Genomic DNA, 17529 nt, shown 5'->3' on the forward strand with positions numbered 1-17529 from the left:
CAGGATGCAGAGATGGGCTGAGAGGTGGTAGATGGAATTCAAACTGGATAAATGCGAGGTGATGCATTTTGGAAGATCGAACTTTAAAGTTGAGTACAGGATTAAAGGCAGCATTCTTGGCAGTGTGGAGGAACAGCGGGATCTTGGTGTGCAGGTACATAGATCCCTTAAAACTTCCACCCAGGTGGACAGGGTTGTTAAGAAAGCATATGGTGTTTTTGGCTTTCATTAACAGGGGGATTGAGTTTAAGAGCTTGAGATCTTGTTGCAGTGACATTTACTCATACCCCTATACTTATTCTCCCATTTCCTCATACTCCGACACTGAATTCCCCTGCTTTTTCATATAACGATACTAATTCTGCCATTTCCTCATATCCCAGTATGATTCTCTCATTTTCTGATGCCCGAGTTCAAATCTCGCATTTAGGAGTGCCCTACTCTAATTCTACATTTTAATGGTGACTTGCACCAAATATCTAATTGAGGTCCCCTCCGCACCACTTCTTCCATTAACTATGTAGCTGCAATGATTCTCCCATGTCGTGATCCACTGCTGTAATTCTCCAATTTTGGCGTTTACTGCATCAAATTCTCAGATTGCTAATTCTGCACTAATCCACCCTTTCGTCATTAACTGAAGAAACTCTCCCACTGAGTATTGCCTTGCCCCAACTCTCCTGTTTTGCTGTGTCCTGACAAGCATCTTCCACATAATGGTTTACTGCTCAAAGTTTTTTCATTAATTTCGCCCTGCATTGAATGGCCACTTTCCTGCACTTTACAACATTTCTCCGACTTACTGATTCCTGCCCGTGTTGTCCCTTTTAACTATTCCCTGTTCCAACTCTGCATGCTTTAAGCACCCCACACCAATTCTCGAATTCAATATTGCCCTGAAACAATTCTCATGTTCATTGGTAGCCAAACCAACTTCTCCCAGTGTGGGGAACGCCACTCTGACTCGCTGAGATAGTGATGCCATACCTCCAATTCGCTGTTAAAGTTCCACTGTGCAATTTTTCCATTTTGTGGTTCATGCAACAATTGTCCCAAATACAGCTTCACTTCCGTGCACCATTCTCCCATTTTCGAATCCTGCACGAATCTTCTTTTCATCAGCAACTGCACCTCCACCACATTTAATATTATTCAGCGCCAGTTCTCCCACATCTTCCACCAATTCTCTACTTTCGTGACATCGGCACGAACACTCCCATTATTGATGCCCTGCGTCAATTGTCCCATTGCGTTGTTTCCTGATACACTTCCTCCACGTATTGGTTTCCCTGCTCCAAAGTTTTTTTTTTCATTTCTTGGTGGGCGGACTCGAATCTCGACTTTAGTGCTGCTTGCAAATTTTTTCCTTCTCAACGATTCCCTGCCCCTATTCTTCCATTTAGAGGTGTTCTGCTCAAATTCTTTAATGAATAGGCAATTTGTACTAATTTTACAATATAATGGCACTGTGCAACAATTCTCCCATTTACTGATACCCAACAATTTTCCCACTGCCTGACACCCTGACACCTGTCATGGAAATTTAATCGTTTCGAATCAACTGCTAGCAAGAGCAAAGGAAAGGCTTTATATGTCAACCCATGCAGAGCGGCCTATATACTTGGCAAAAGTGCATTTTGTAAGGGCTGTAAACAAACTTCACATATTCGTGTTCTACTATTCTTATCACATGCTCAAGGACAAGTGTTGGGAAACATTCGAGCTCATATTTTCTCATTCCCATGCCTTGGACATAATTGTCTTTATGTTTTCCGAAGCTTTTTTTCTGAACTCGGCTGCTCGCAAGGCCAGGTGAAATGTTTGCAAAGTTCCACAAAGACAAGCTGACTCCTCGACACAGAAGTCAGCAAAGTATTTGCATATTTCAGCGAAGTATTAAATTTTGCAAAACATACTCTGATAGATTTCACAGTAAATGTTAATTTTGTTAGTTTTCCATTGCATTTTCCAAATTTTTGTCATTTTACAACAAGTACAACAACCAAATAAAAATCCAGATAGCTATATATCAAAAATAATTTATAAACACCAGGCATTTACTCAGACACCACCTAACTCTAACAAAGCTTTGTGGTGGTTTTTCCATTTCCCTGGTTTGCCCGATACACAGCCCATCTTCACACGTCACATTCGTCAACGTCGCTGTATGGTGCGGACAAGCAAATGGATTCCTTCTTTGGGGCCACTGATAGTTTAACATTTCCTATCCTACTGCATTCATAAGCAAGTGGTGTAGGCAGGTACACAACTAGGGTCTACTTAAAGCAGTATGAGTAAGACCAGTCCTACCACTAGTAGAACAATAAGGGTCCATTACCCCCATCCTCCATAAGGGACGTGAGCCATCGGGAGGAGGAATCATCTGCTCGTGGAGGCGATCATTTAGCTGCCTTCATAAAATTTATTAAACCAGTAATAGTTTGGGACTCATCAGGAACATTAATACAGCACGAGGTACCTAACGTTTTGCAGACGCCCCCTCTCTCGGCTGTCAGGATGTCTAGTACTAATCGATTTTGTGTCACTGCTTCCTAACCGCCATTAACTCAGTGTTAATGAGTGCTAGGCCTTCCTCTGTCTCATTTGCGAATACACCATATGCGAGGATGTTCTGCGAGTGTGTACCCACTCCAATGCAGAGGGATGCCCCTTCGAGTTCGGCAATTGCTGCCTTTTAGGGCGAACACTGTTGTGTTGGTGGACAGTATCGCGGTGTAGCAGCAACCCTTTCTCCCCGGGGGAGTGGTGGTACCCTTTCTCGCCACCTGCCCATATTATACCTGCCATCCTGATTGGATTAGATTAATTTCAGTGTGGAAACAGGCTTTTCCGCCCAACAAGTCCACACACACCAGCCGAAGTGCAACTCACCCATACATTTACCTAACACTACGGGCAATTTAGCATGACCCATTCACTCTACCTGCACATCTGGTGACTGTGGGAGGAAACTCACGCAGACTCAGGGAGAATGTACAAACTGCACACTGTCAGTCGCCTGAGGTGGGAATTAAACCGGGTTCTTAGCACTGTGAGGCAGCAATGCTAACCACTGTGCCCACCATGCCGCTCATATCTGAACATTGATAAAGGAACAAGCAATGTTTATGGTCGTATTATTTGTGTAAGTTGCTGGACAAGAGTTATTGTTCAAGTACAGCATCAAGGTACATTGGGAGATACCCAAAAGGAGTCTCCCCCGATTGGTGCAAATACACGTTTCTCCCTTGCAATCCTCTATCTGGAATGCTGTGGACGGTAGCGTGTCAGGCTTGGGGCTGTAGTTAGCCTGGAGTTCGGGTGGTGACACGAGATTTGCCCAAATTGCCCCCCACTATCATGGTCAGGCTAGTCGCCTCCCGTGGAAGCAGACAGCTGGCATTTCTCGCCAGGCTCTCAGTAATTTGCTGGGCAGTCTACCTTTGGGCTGTGTGCAAACATATCCAACAAGTGTAGCCAACGTCTAATCTCTCGTTTTGACTTATGACCAAAGCACATTCTCTGTTCTCTTCACATCTAACAATGACCCTTCGCAGCTCCCAACCTACTGGCGTCGCATTTACGCCATTTATACCCACCAGGCAAATTCCCCTCATGCTTTAATTTCACTCTCTCGCCAGGGCCGTCTCCCTTCGGGTTCGGGTGTGTCATTACTGACCTTTGCCCGTTTTGGGGTTAGGTCCATGATCTGGTTTGATTGGTTGCCATGCCCCACTGCTCCTATCGTCTGTAGTACATTCTGCACTGCATCTCGGAGGGCGGGGGTGGGGCGGTTGCACCACTACATTCACCTGTCAAAAGATGTCGGAGAAGGATCTATCTATTCCACACCACGAGACTCCCTCATTGCTCTTCTGAGTCTTACTTTGATCATAGAATATCTATTTCCCATGTCAGGTGCCCCTTTTGCCGTGGTGGCTACTACTAAATGCCAGTCACCGGCGCGGCATGGATCCCTGCATAAATCTTAATTATCCAATTTATAGTCGACCTTGTTACTGAACGGCTATGGGTCGCATGTAAAGATCCACTTCGTCCTATCAGTTAAGATTACCGTCAGCTGCTGCATCCCAGACGCCCCTGCCCTTATGAATAGTCCTACCAGGGCGCTTGCCAACAGTGTGAACTGGGGCAGCTCCACATTTGCTTAAGTCTTCTAATAAATACTTGCTCTAAATTTGTTTTGGTGTTGTGCGATGTCTCCTCAGTCCCAGCTGCAAGTTTGTAAGGGCTGGCGTGTATCCACCTGGATGTTCCGGCGACCTTAACAGCTATCTGTGCTGTAAGACGTACTTGAAACGGTCCCAGCCACCTCTTCACCTTCCTGTTTTCTCTCCTGAATTCTTTTGCCACTATTCAGGCTCCAGATTATAGATCATACATTTTCCCTTCTGCTGATTGGGGTAGTGCTGTCTTCACTTGATTCTGTATTTGGGACAGAAGTGTCGAGAGTTTCATGCAGTAACACAACATCTCATCCTCACAGTGGCCTGTTATCTATCTTCCCTTACGTCTCGGGACAATTCCTGTGTTTGGCGGCCTACCAAACAAAATTTCAAACGGGCTAAGGTTAGCTCTCCCTCTCCTCCTAGATCTCATACACATTAGCACAATTGGAAGTGCCTTTGTCCATGTCATCCCTAGATCCTCACAGCATTTTCTCAATATATTTTAAGGAAGCATTTTCTCTTTCCGCTGCCCTACCGCTCGTTTGGTGGTAGGCACAGTGTTTCCCATGTTTATTCCCAAATACTCACTAATCTGCTGTAGGGCATTATGGACAAATGGTATCCCACTGTCACTACTAAGCCTAGAGTGTAGGTTTGCTCGCTGAGCTGTAGGTTTGATATCTAGATGTTTCATTACCTGGCACATGGAGGTTAGTGAACTAGTGTAGGTTAAGTGGGCTTGGATCGGCGCAACATCGAGGGCCAAAGGGCCTGTACTGCCCTGTATTTTTCTATGTTCTATGTTCTAGGTCACATCATCAGTGACGACCGCCAAGTGAAGAGAAGCTGTTGTCTCCTGCTTTCTAGATATATGTTTGTCCAGGATGGGGTTCCTGGGGTTTGTGATGATGCCATTTCCTGTTCGTTTTCTGAGGGGTTGATAGATGCTATCTAGATATATGTCTTTTTTTATGGCGTTGTGGTTGGAGTGCTAGGCCTCAAGGAATTATCTGACATGTCTTTGCTTAGCCTGTCCCAGGAAAGATGTGTTGTCCAAGTCAAAATGGTGTTTAAATTTCATCCGCGTGAAGGGCTACGAGGGAGAGAGGGTCGTGACTTTTTGTGGCTAGCTGGTGTTCTGTATCCTGGTGGCTAACTTTCTTCCTGTCTGTCCTACGTAGTGTTTGTGGCAGTCCTTGCATGGAATTTTGTATATGACGTTGGTTTTGTCCATGGGTTGTACTGGGTCTTTTAAATTAGTTAGTTTTGTTTAGACTGTTGGTGGGATTCCGAGGGGTCTTAATAGTCTGGCTGCCACTTCAGAGACTTCATTGATGTATGGAAAGGTCGATAGGGTTTCTGGCTGTGTTAGGTCTACTTGTCGTGGTTTGTTCCTGAGGAATCTGTGGACTGTATTTTTTAAGTATCCGTTCTTCTTGAATACGTTTTATAAGTGGTTCTCCTCTGTTTTCCGAAGTTCGTCTGTGCTGAAATGTGTGGTGGTTCATTGCAACCGTGTCCTGATACAGCTTCCTTTTTGCGTGTTGGGATGGTTGCTGGTGTAATTAAGTATTTGGTCAGTGTTTGTCGTTTTGCTGTATATGCAGAAACACCAGAGAATTCCGAGAGGCGTCGCACTCCAATCACAACGCCATAAACAAACACATAGATCGATTTACCATCTGTCAACCCCTCAGAAAACGAATAGGAAATGATATCACCACAAACCCCAGGAACCCCATCCATAACAAACATATAAATAGAAAGCAGGAGACAACATCTTCACTTCACTTGGAGGTCGCCACTGATGATGTTACCTAGCCAGGTAATGAAACGTCTGGATATCAAACCTACAGCTCAGCGAGCAAACCTACACCCTAAACCTCAACCTGAGCTACAAACCTTCACAAACCTTGGGACTACTAAGCCTCTCAGGGATGCTCCATCTCGGAATTATTTCAGTTAGGAAAGCTTTGGTTATGGCACTGGCATTCTGTTTTGCCGTGGGGAACGCTTGCACCCATTTGGAAAACATATCAACTATTACCAGACAATACCTTTTTCCTTCGCAGGGTGTTAGTTCGGTAAAGTCCAGTTGTAAATGTTCAAATTGTTTTTGTGGTTTTGGAAGTGCTACATGACTCATCTGTACTCCCCTCCCCACATTATTGTGGCACAGATAACACATCGTTCACAATATTTCTGGAAGTAATGAGTAAATCCCTCAGTGTACCACTGTGCTGAAATGCTGTCATATCTCCCCTCTTTTGACACATGTTCCTTACCGTGTGTCAGTTTGGCATAGAATGGAAATAATGATCGTGGTAGAAAAGGTTTAATATTGGGGCCACAACATACCTCTTACCTCAAACTGCACACTGCTTTTTACCACTCAAACTTGTCTTCAAGCCTGGACTTCGACTGTGACTCCCGTACGTCTGCTGTTGTAGTAAGGGTTTTTGTCATTCCCATGTCAAACTGATCATTTACCGGCTGCTGGGCTGCAGTCCTTCCCGCTGAGTCTGCCCTTGCATTTCCTTGAGAAACGGAATCGTTATTTTTCGTGTAGGCATCATATTTACACATAGCGATTGATTTAGGCAATAGGACCGCTTCCAAGAGGTCAGAAATCTGATCACGATGTGTGATGGGCTTTCCGGTGAAGGTCAAGAAGTCCCTGTATTTCCACAGGATTCCAAATTCATGTGCAACTACGAATGCGTATCTGCGATCTGTTAAATATTCGCTGTCTTTACCTTGGCCAATTTACATGACTCAGTCAATGCAACCAGCTCTGCTGCTTGCGCTGACAGTTGAGAAGGGAGTGATCCCGCTTTGAATATCTCTTGGGTAGTTACTACAGCATACCCAATACAATTCTGGCCTAACACCTTGCTGAATGCTGACCCATCCACAAAAAAACGCCATATTTGGATTCTGAAGTGGTGAATTCTGCAAGTCTTGTCTAGGCAGCACATTTCATTAATTACAGTGATACAATCATGTGGGTCTCCGTCTCCTTCTCCAGTGAGAGGTCTAGCAGCATTAAGAACGTTACATTGTTTTATTGCAATGTTAGGCATCTCCAAGAACACAGTATCATATCTGAGTCAACGTGCTGCCGACATATGTGCTGTCTTTTGCTCGGAAAGCAGTAAAGATACTGCATGTGCGATCAGTTTGGTTAAGTCGCCATAGCCGATTATATAGCAATCACAGCTCGCAGGCATTTACGCAATCCTGCCGCTACGAGGTCTAGCTTAGGCGAAAAATAAGCTGCCAGCCTGAATTTTCCCCCATGATCCTGCAACAACACAGATGTCATGCAGCCACGTTTTTCATCTACCATTTGACAGAAGGCTTGTTTGGATTCGGAATCCACATTGTAGGTGTACTTTGAAACGTCTTTTTCAATTCAACTCGGCCGCTCGGTCCATTGCAACGGACCTTGGTTCTGCTTCCCTTTTCCATGGGGCATGTCACTTCAGGGCGCCTCAAGATTTGTGTAATGTGGGATAAATTTTCTTCAGTATGAGCGTGTGCCCAAAAAGGATAGCAATTGTTTCCTCATGTGAGGCCTTGGAATTTGCTGAATTACTTGCACTCTGTCTTGACCAATGGTCTTCCCTTGTTCAGATATTAAGTGACTGAAGAACTTCACCTGTTGTTGCATAAATTGAAGCTTTGCGAGACTGCGTTTGTGCCCTTCCCTCGTGCAATGCAAGGGAATCCTTCTCAAATTGTTCCTCTGTCGGTGCTACTATTAAGCAATCGTCTACAGATGGCAGAAGTGCAGACCCAGGGGTTAAAACAAGAGTCTCCAGACTCCTGCGTAGAGCCTCATTATATATGGTGGGTGACTCACAGTCACATTGACAAAGTCGTGTGAACTCATAAGATTTTCCTTTGAATGAAAAAGTGAACCAGAATTGACAATCTGGATGCACCATTCCACTAAAGAATGTATTTGCTAAATCCACAGCAGGGAACCATTTACTGTCCGGTGGAAATTGAGCTAATACAGTATAGGGGTTGGGAACATTTGATGCGCGCGGGACAACACTGTTATGGACTGCCTGCAGGTCTTGAACAAACCTCCATTCCTCTGGTTCACTTGGAATTTTTGCCTTTTTGATCAGAAAAATGGGAGTTCGCACCGGTGAGTTTACACAGGGGATTATCTCTCTAGCCTTTGGGAAGGACTGAAAGACTGGAGTAACTACATCCATGATCTCGGGTTTTAACGGGTATTGTGCTCTGCAAGGACGATACTCCGACTTCGTGGTTACTCGTATTGGTTCACAACCTCGTATATGCCCCACATCATGTTTGCCTTTTACCCATAATTCAGTAGGGACCGTTATTAATCTTGGGTATGAAAAGTTTATCTTGGGAAACGCCAGGCCAGCCTTCTAGGCTCTTCAGGGCTAGAGGGGGGTTACCTCGACTGTTCTATTGCCTGAGTTAGACAAATTAATTTCTTCCTATATGTCCACACATCTGCATTAAACCACAAACCCACATCATCCCAGAACAACCAACATTTTGTTCTTTATGCCTTTAGTACCCATGCCCCAAATCCTTCCACCAGTCACTGGACACCTTCGCCAGTGACACGCGAGGAGCATAGCCTTCCACATCAAAAATATAGACTTTACTTGCCATCGCAGGTACTTTACATAAGTTCACACTGACTGCACATCTGTCATCTCTTCAATAAAATTCGCACAATAACAACTGACCTGGTTTAACCAATCTCCTGAACCAATACTTCTCTTATGGTTCCTCAGGGTTATCGTGGTGTATGTGTGCTGTGCAGTGCAGCATATTCCCGCAAAAAAATGGGTGTTATCAGGATTAACATGGTTACCTGCTTCCAGGGTGAGTGAATTGCTCACTGAACTCATTGCTCTCTGGCTTAATAGCCACTCATAGACATACACCAGGGGTGGTAGGTTGTATTTTACAGTTTACACTTGTGAATCTTCCCTTTGAATTACCTGCATGTCCGTCGGAGTACTGAGCAAATACAACCCCAGTCTCACTATGAGATCCTAAACCATTAAATGTAAAGGTCAGAATTCCGCTAACAAAATTGGGAATTAGAATGGATACACATTACTGATTTCACACAATGTGGGTGCGGTAAAACTCTCTCGTATCACGATGCGTGATGCCTCCATTGAGTTCAGGAACATTCCACTCATCTTTATTGGCGTCAACTCTCTGAACTGTCTTGATTTGAGGAGTGAATATGCTGGCCATGTATCTACCAAAATGGTAACCGGTGTACCTTCCACATATAACATAGAGGTAGGCATCGACATGTTGGCATCATTGTTATATTGAACATGTTGTCCACACTTTGCAATGTCAATGTTCAATATAGAGTTGGGATACATCTCAGTGCCCGTTAGGTTAGTAGAAGTGATTAGCATTAGGGATTCTTCGTTGCCAAGTATAAAGGAAAGAGGTTAACCTGTACCTTGTGGCCTGCCCACCTCAACCTCACTCGTCCCCTGTCAGTCACCATGCTGTCCAGCCTCCAGGACCAATTGAGGCTGTCTGTGCGGGCACTGTCTTGACCAGTGGTCAATTGCTCCCCAAACAAAGCACCAGCCAGATCTATCTCTGCAAGCACACTTCCACAATCCCTTCCTCTTTTGCGAACTCCACCTGTGCCTCTCTCTTTTCCCGCAGTTCCTCCCTCCAATGGCTGAACGACCATTTGCATCATAATAAGCTGAGGTTCATGTGATTGCTGTTCCATCTTTAATTTCGGGTTATGGTTCTCTTGAGCCAGTAGTTATTCAGCATGTATCACGTATTGTTCTATCTAATTCAACTTTCCCGTGTCCCAGGTAATACACGCATATTATTACCTATTTTGTTGTTTCGTACTTCATTCCATTGAAAACGGCTGCTCCTCAGGTGTGCCTCATACGGTGCAATCTCTGCCGTCGTTATGTCCTTGGGGGGTATCAGTCCACAATCGACGTTATCGACTTTCGTGAGGTGCTTCAGGTCCTGGGACATTGTCTCGACTTCTTTAGTTATTCTTGCTTCAATTGATTGTGGGTACGATATGCTACTGGTGATTCAGCAGACCCTGAGGCAGCGACCGTTGACTTGGAATCTTCGTGACGTGAATCTCGTCGGGGGGCTGTAGCTCTTCGAGGACACCCATTAAGGTCAGGATCTGATCCAGTCTTAAGACACTGTCCAGCTTCATTAGGTTGTTTTCCGTGTGTGTGTGCATGTGCGCTGGTGTTTGTACGTGTACTTGATCTATCTTTATTTCGAGATTTTCTTTCCCTGAAATCAGGCTCAGCCTTCAACATGCGATAAGCACTCCAATTCACAGGTTCTATTTTACCCTTCCATTTCTCCTTCTCTCTCTCCTCCAACGGTGACCTCAGCATTTGCAACTGAATATTACTAAAACTTCCTTCCTCCAGAAAAACACATTCCTTGATTTACATTTTTAACTGCTCTACAGAAACTGGGCCATAATTATTTAGCATATATTGTATTTTTTCTTGACCATTCCGAGTTGTCTGTCGACCCTCTTTTTGTTCGCTCTTGCTGGAGCCGATTTTCATGGATATTGGAAAAGTGTTCATCTCTCTCTGTCTGTCTCTCTGTCTGTCTATCTGTCTATCTCTCTCTCTCTCTCTCACGACACCATAATCTTCTCTTTGACAATATAACTTGCTTTTACCTCCGGAGGTCCCCTCTCATTGGGTGCAACCGCCTCGTTGCCTTGGTTTTTACAAACCAAGAACCCACGTAACCAGTACAGCTTTGGCGACTCCAACGCTGCCCATGGTGGATCTAAGTCTCAAACCACCGTTAATCTTGCGGTCACTTAAACTCTCTAGAGACGGCAATCCTTTCCCTTGAGTTTTACTCCAATACCGCGCGAGAGTTCTCTGGTCCATCTTCCTGGTTCATCTATTCTCTTCGAACGAGTCTCTATGTTGGATTACTTTAGCCACAACTCTTACCCTGACCCTATTCGATTCGGAACGCGACCCTTGGGCGATCCACTTATCCCCAGTCCTCTCACTCAAAGGGGCCAATTCAGCGCTCGAGATGAAGTGAAAGACCTTCAAGGCAGTGGCGCGTACACCTCCTAGGAATCTTCAAAATCTTACCCAGTTGCAGGGTCCCAGGCGAGTCCCCGACTTTACTGATGTGGAATTTCAATCGACTCGACGCAAATGCTACCAAGAGCAAAAAAAAGGATTATTTTTGAAATTTGCAGAATGGGCCCGACACATTTGCAAGACGCCTCATAAAATGGACGCCTGACGGTTTTCACATATTTCCTTTATACTATATATCGCCGTGCCTTATCACACCTCAAGCCAGGAACCTGGATCAGTCGAGTTCCTTTCCACCCACGGAGTTGCTTTTTCTAATTCATTGACTGCTGATATAATAGATTATTGGCCTTGAGAGTCAGCTGTAAATTAGGTTGAACTTTACATTTTTTCTGTCTTTTTGCAAAGTTATGTCCCTACTTCTTTGTTTCAACCATGCCTTCACAGATTTTACAAAAATGATAATTTTCCATTACAGAGGATCAGGCTGACAGTGACTCAATGAGTGTGAACTGAGTGAGGATGATAGTGACACAATGAGGGTGAGGTGTCAGCGTGGTAGTGACGCAGACTGTGGGAGTCAATCAGGCCGACAGTTACGCAGTGAGGGGGGTCAGAGTAATAGTGATGCAGTAAGTCTGAGGGATCAGACCAGTAGTGACGCTGTAAGCGTGAGGTGGTCAGGGTGATAGTGAACCACTTCGTGTGAGGGGTCAGTGTGACAGTGACACAGTAAGAGTGAGTGGTCAGGCTGATAGTGATGCAGTAAGTGTAACTGTGTCAGGCTGATCCTGACGCATAAAGTGGGAGGGGACAGGGTGATAGTGACGTAGTAAGTGTGATGGGGTCAGGCAGAGACTGACGCAGTGAGTGTGAGACAGTCAGGGTGATATTGAAGGAGGAAGTGTGTGCGTTCAGGCTGGTAGTGACACAGTAAGTTGAGAGCGTCATGCTGATAGTGGCAAATAAAAGTGAGGTGTTAGGGGAATAGTGACGCAGTAAGTGTGAGGTGTCAGGCTGTTAGTGATGCGGTAAGTGTGAGGGGTCAGTCTGATAGTGAAGCAGTAAGTGTGAGGGGGTCAGGCTGATAGAGTCGCAGCAACTATGGTGGGGTCAGGCTGATAGTGTCACAGTATGTGTGAGGGGTCAGGCTGATAGTGATGCAGTAAGTGTCGGTGAGTCAGAGTGATCCTCATGCAGGAATTGAGAGGGGACAGAGTGATAGTGACGCAGTGAGCGTGAGGGGGTCAGCGTGATGGTGACAGAGTAAGTGTGAGTGTTCAGGCTGATATTGATGCAGTATGTTGAGGACGTCAGGCTAATACTGGCCAGTAAGTGTTAAGTGACAGGGTGATAGTGATGCAGGAAATGTGAAGAGTCAGACTGATAGACATGGTGAAATTGTGAGGGGTTAGGCTGATAGCCATGCAGGAAGTGTGTTGGGAGCAGAGTGATAGGAACGCAATAAGTGTGAGTGGCTCTGGATGATCGTGACAGGTCAGTATGGGGGGAGGATAGTAGTGATCCAGTGAGTGTGAGGTGTCAGGATGACAGTGAAGCAGAATGTGTGAATGTGTCATTGTGATGGTGACATGGCAAGTGTGATGGGGACTGGGTGACAGTGACGTAGATGCTTTCAGGGGGTCAGGTTGTAGTGATGCAGTAATTGTGAGGGGTCAGGGTGATAGTGACGCAGTGAGTGTGAGATGTCAGTGTGATAGTGACGCAGAATATTTGAGGGGCCAGGTTTATAGTGACGCAGTATGGGCAAGGGGTCAGGGTGACAGTGATGCAAATGCACTCACAGGGCCAGGTTGTAGTAAAGCTGTAAGTGTGAATGTCTCAGGCTGATAGTGATGAAGTAAATGCGAGGGGGTAAGGCGGTTAGGGATGTAGTAAGTGTGCAGGGGTAGTGCTAGAAGTGAAGCAGTAAATGTGAGTGTTGAAGCTGATAGGGACGCATTAAGTTTGAGGGGATCAGGCTGATCTTGACGCAGTAAGTGTGACGTTGTCAGGATGATAGTTATGCTGTAAGTGTATGGGGGCACAATGATCTTGACGCAGTAAGAGTGGGGAGTCAGGGTGATATTGACTCAGTAAGCATGAGTGGGTATGCCTGATAGTGACGCAGTAAATGTGAGGGAGTCAGCCTGGTAGTGGCACAGTATGTGTGAAATGGTCAGGCTGATATTGATGCAGTTAGTAAGTTGGGGTCAAAGTGATAGTGACACAATAGGTGTAAGCGGCTCAGGATGATAGTGACACAGTGGGTGTGAGATGCCAGTGTGATAGTGACGCAGTAAGTGTAAGGGGTCAGGATGACAGTGACACTAAGTGTACGACCCTCAGTATGATAGTGCCACAGCAAGTTTGGGGTGTCAGGGTGTAAATGACGTCGTAGGTGAGAGAGGGGCATTGCGATAGAGAAGCAGTAAGTGTTAAGGGCGTCAGGCTGATAGTGACACAGTCAATGTGACAGGGCAGTGTTTTAGTGACAAGATAAGTGTGAGGCGTCAGTCTGATACTGACACAATAAATGTGATGGAGTCAGGATGATAGTGACACAGTAAGTGTGAGCGGTCAGCCTGATAATGACACAATAAGTGTAAGGTTCCAGGGTGATAGTAACATGGGAAGTGTTCGGGCGTGACTGAAAGTGATGCAATATGCGTGTGGCGGTTAGGCTGATGGGGACGCAATAAAGATAAGGCCGGCAAGGTGAAAATGGCAAAGACTGTGTGAGGAGGTCAGGGTGAGAGTGACGCAGTGAATGAGAGAGGATCAGAGTGAGAGTGACGCAGTAAGTCTGAGGGGTCAGACTGATATTGACGCAGTAAGTATGAAGGGGTCAGGCTGAGAGTGACACAGTCAGTGTGAGGGGGGAGAGTTTTAGTTACACAGTAAGTGCGAAGCGTCAGACTGAAACTGATACAAAAAGTGTGAGTGGGTCAGGGTCATATTGACGCAGTATGACACAGGGGTCAGGCTGATAGTGGCGCAGTCAGTGTGATGGGGCAGAGTTTTAGTAACATGGTAAGCGTGAGGAGTCAGTCTGATACTGACACAAAAAGTGTGATGGAGTCATACTAACAGCGACGCAGTAGGTTTTAGGAGTGAGGGTGACATTAACATAGGAAGTGCGACGGCATCACTGATAGCGACGCAATATGTGTGTGGCTGTCAGGCTGATAGTCACGCAGTAAAAATGAGGATGTCAAGGTGAAACTGGTGCAGTAAGTGTGAGGATGGCAGATGGACAGTGATGCAGTAAGTGTGAGGGGTTCACGCTGATATTGAGGCATGCAAGTGTGAGGGGCCAGGTTGATAGTGACGCTGTGTGCTGGCGTGTCCAGCTGATAACGACGCAGAAAATGTGAGTTTCTCAGTGTGACAGTGACGCATTAGGTGTGAGAGGGTCAGGTTGATAATGACAGAGAAAGTGTGAGGGGGTCAGGTTGATATTGATGCTGTAATTGTGAGCTTGATCAGCGTGATAGTGAGGGGTTCAGGCTAATAGCGACACAGCAGTTGTTAGGGGGTCAGGGTAGTCGTGACGCAAAATGTGTGAGCGGGTCAGGCTAATAGTGATGCAGTACGTGTGAGGTGTCAGGCTGATAGTGACGCAGTAAAGGTGAGAATGTTGGTGTGCTAGGGATGCAGTAAGTGTGAGCCGCAATACATTGGAAATAATGCTTCGTTCTCGTGCCCTGAAATCCTTCTGCAGCTTTCACAACAGACTTCTACAACTGCTACTAGACTTCAATGACTTATTAAAAACTTCTCCAAAATGCAATTCTAAAAATCTGTACATCAGAATTTTTACTTCAAAACTTCGACAAATAATCTCCACACATTTCCCTCCTAACAAGTATGATAAAGTCAAATCGTTGCTATTTATTAAATCATGAGGGACATGGATAGGTTGACTGGTCAAGGTGATTTTCTGCTGGTGAGGAAGTCAAAACTTAGAAAACATCGGTTTAAAATTAGAGGGTAAGGATTTAAAAGGGACGTCAGGGGCAACTTTTTCAGTCGTGTCCAGAATGAGCTGCCAGAGAAATTGTTGGAGACTGGTACAACTGTAACATTTAATGGCATCTGGATGGATATATGAGTAACAAGGATCAGAGGGATGTGGGTCAAAAGTTGGCAAATGGGACCTACTAATTTAGGATAACTGTCCTCAATGGTCAAGTTGGAAAGAAGGGCCACTTTCCGTGTTGTATTGTTCAAGGACTCGATGACTCTAGAACAACCGCAAAAACTTTGCAAATAATTCCGTCAAGACGATTTCAAGTTCCAAATCTTCGGTCAATCTTCCTCTCTTGTGCTCACAAGTTCATTACCTGATGTCAAAACTTACGGATTAGTTGCTGGATCCATTCGTGTAAATTGGTTCTGCATTCTTTCTAATTCCGATTTTTTTTTTTACGAATGTAGCGAGTGTTTATGGACTTAGCATCAACCTTTCTAATACCATATTTCAATGAATATTAAAACACAACTTTGGCACCAGATGATGAGCAATTGAGTCAAAATCGATCGGACACAGTGAGACAATGATCCTCTCTTCGTGTGGTGTACATCCGTGACTCTAAAATTCGATGAAGAATCATTCCCACAACTTCAGCTGTGTCAGAATCTAGTTTGCGGTGAAAGCCTGTCAATCTGCTTCGGTAACGTTCGTCTGGGTCTCTGCAAAGGATTTGGCGAAATCTTTGAGTCTTGGCAATTTGTTCTTCAAACAAAGTACATATTTCATGAATTAAGATCTTTTACTATGAAAATTGGCCTCTTTTACTATGAACATTGGGCCCTTTGTTTGCAGCTGTGATGGCCGAGAGGTTAAGGCGTTGGATTTGAAATCCAATGGGGTCTCCCTGCACAGGTTCGAATCCTGCTCACAGCGTTGAATCTTTTAAAAGTCATTAATTCCTTTGCAGAATTTGGATTCCGTGGATCTTGAGCCTTGCATTCAATCGAAAGTAAATTTTCAACTGTGAAGAATCCGAAGTAATTTCAAGACGTCTAATTGAATAAATTATATGTCGAGAAACAGAAAGCCACCAACTTCCAACACGAATCAGTTTCAAAACATTTGTCGAACTATCGTGAAATTTGGATGTTCGGGGGTGGTGGGGGGGAGGGGTGTGGGGTGGCGGCGTGGAATTAAGCAAAACAAGAAGAAATGCAATACATTTACCTGCAGGTGATGAGATTTTTTTAGGATCATTTGAAAGTCAAGCTTAGAAAGTTCAACCTAATTTACAACTGACTCTCAAGGCCAATAATCTATTATATCAGCAGTCAATGAATTAGAAAAAGCAACTCCATGTGTGGAAAGGAATTCGACTGATCCAGGTTCCTGGCTTGAGGTGTGATAAGGCAAGGCGATATCAGTGGAGTAGAATTTTCTGGAAAAATTAGAAATGGAATGTTAACGGTCTTCTGCTGTCCACATTCGTGAGAAATTGCGCATTAAGAACTGAATTTGAAAATTTACGATGAAAATCAGACTTAGCCCTCTGCTTGAGGTGTAGCATTGTTCAGAACAATAGGTTGTTGTTGAGGCTAAAATTGACCAAAATAATCGATGGGGATCTTATCCACGGCCTTCGTTGGAGCAGTTGGTGTGGAGAGCTCATCGTGAAGAACCAAATGCCAATTATTCACCTTGGCTGTCTGAATTGCTTAGTTAAACATACTCCCAGTTTAATGTAAAAACCTTTGCTCTCAGAGCTAGATGTTTTCATGTCAGCATGTTCCGATCTGAGAAGATACTCCATGGAGTAGATGTGACTTAAATTTTGACTCTAACGTCAGAGATGTTGACACATTTCTGCCCCAAAACAGCACTACCATTGGTATCCAATCAAACTGAACAAAGGACTAGTTCACTTAGACATTTCCTTTCTGCAGACTCTGCCTATAGACCGTTCATGCCCGATGTAGGAATAGGGCGTGGTGACATCTGTTCGCAAGTGGATCACTTCATTCTTGCTCACAATCCATAAACCGTATTTCATTTTGAACTTCTTAGCCATCAGCATGATAAGTGGTACATAATGCACAGGTTTGCTTCTCGAGAGAAAGAGCGAAATCTTATTCAATGCAGACGCAAATTCAAGTTGTCCCTGGTCAACCAGAAGAGAGATATCGCGAAACAAAGTGAATACAGAAAACAATCAATGTTTTCTGGGAGTCAAAAAGATGTACTGGAAGAACGGAAACAT

General features: G+C 44.8%; 1 non-coding gene across 1 annotated transcript; it reads left to right on the forward strand.

Moving 5' to 3' along the window:
• The first annotated feature begins 16123 nt into the window (after positions 1-16123).
• Positions 16124-16205, forward strand: trnas-uga (transfer RNA serine (anticodon UGA)). Its single transcript has one exon. It is a non-coding gene; the product is annotated as a tRNA-Ser (tRNA).
• Positions 16206-17529: the final 1324 nt, after the last annotated feature.

The sequence above is a fragment of the Chiloscyllium punctatum genome, unplaced genomic scaffold, assembly GCF_047496795.1.
Source record: "Chiloscyllium punctatum isolate Juve2018m unplaced genomic scaffold, sChiPun1.3 scaffold_171, whole genome shotgun sequence".
NCBI lineage: Eukaryota > Metazoa > Chordata > Chondrichthyes > Orectolobiformes > Hemiscylliidae > Chiloscyllium > Chiloscyllium punctatum.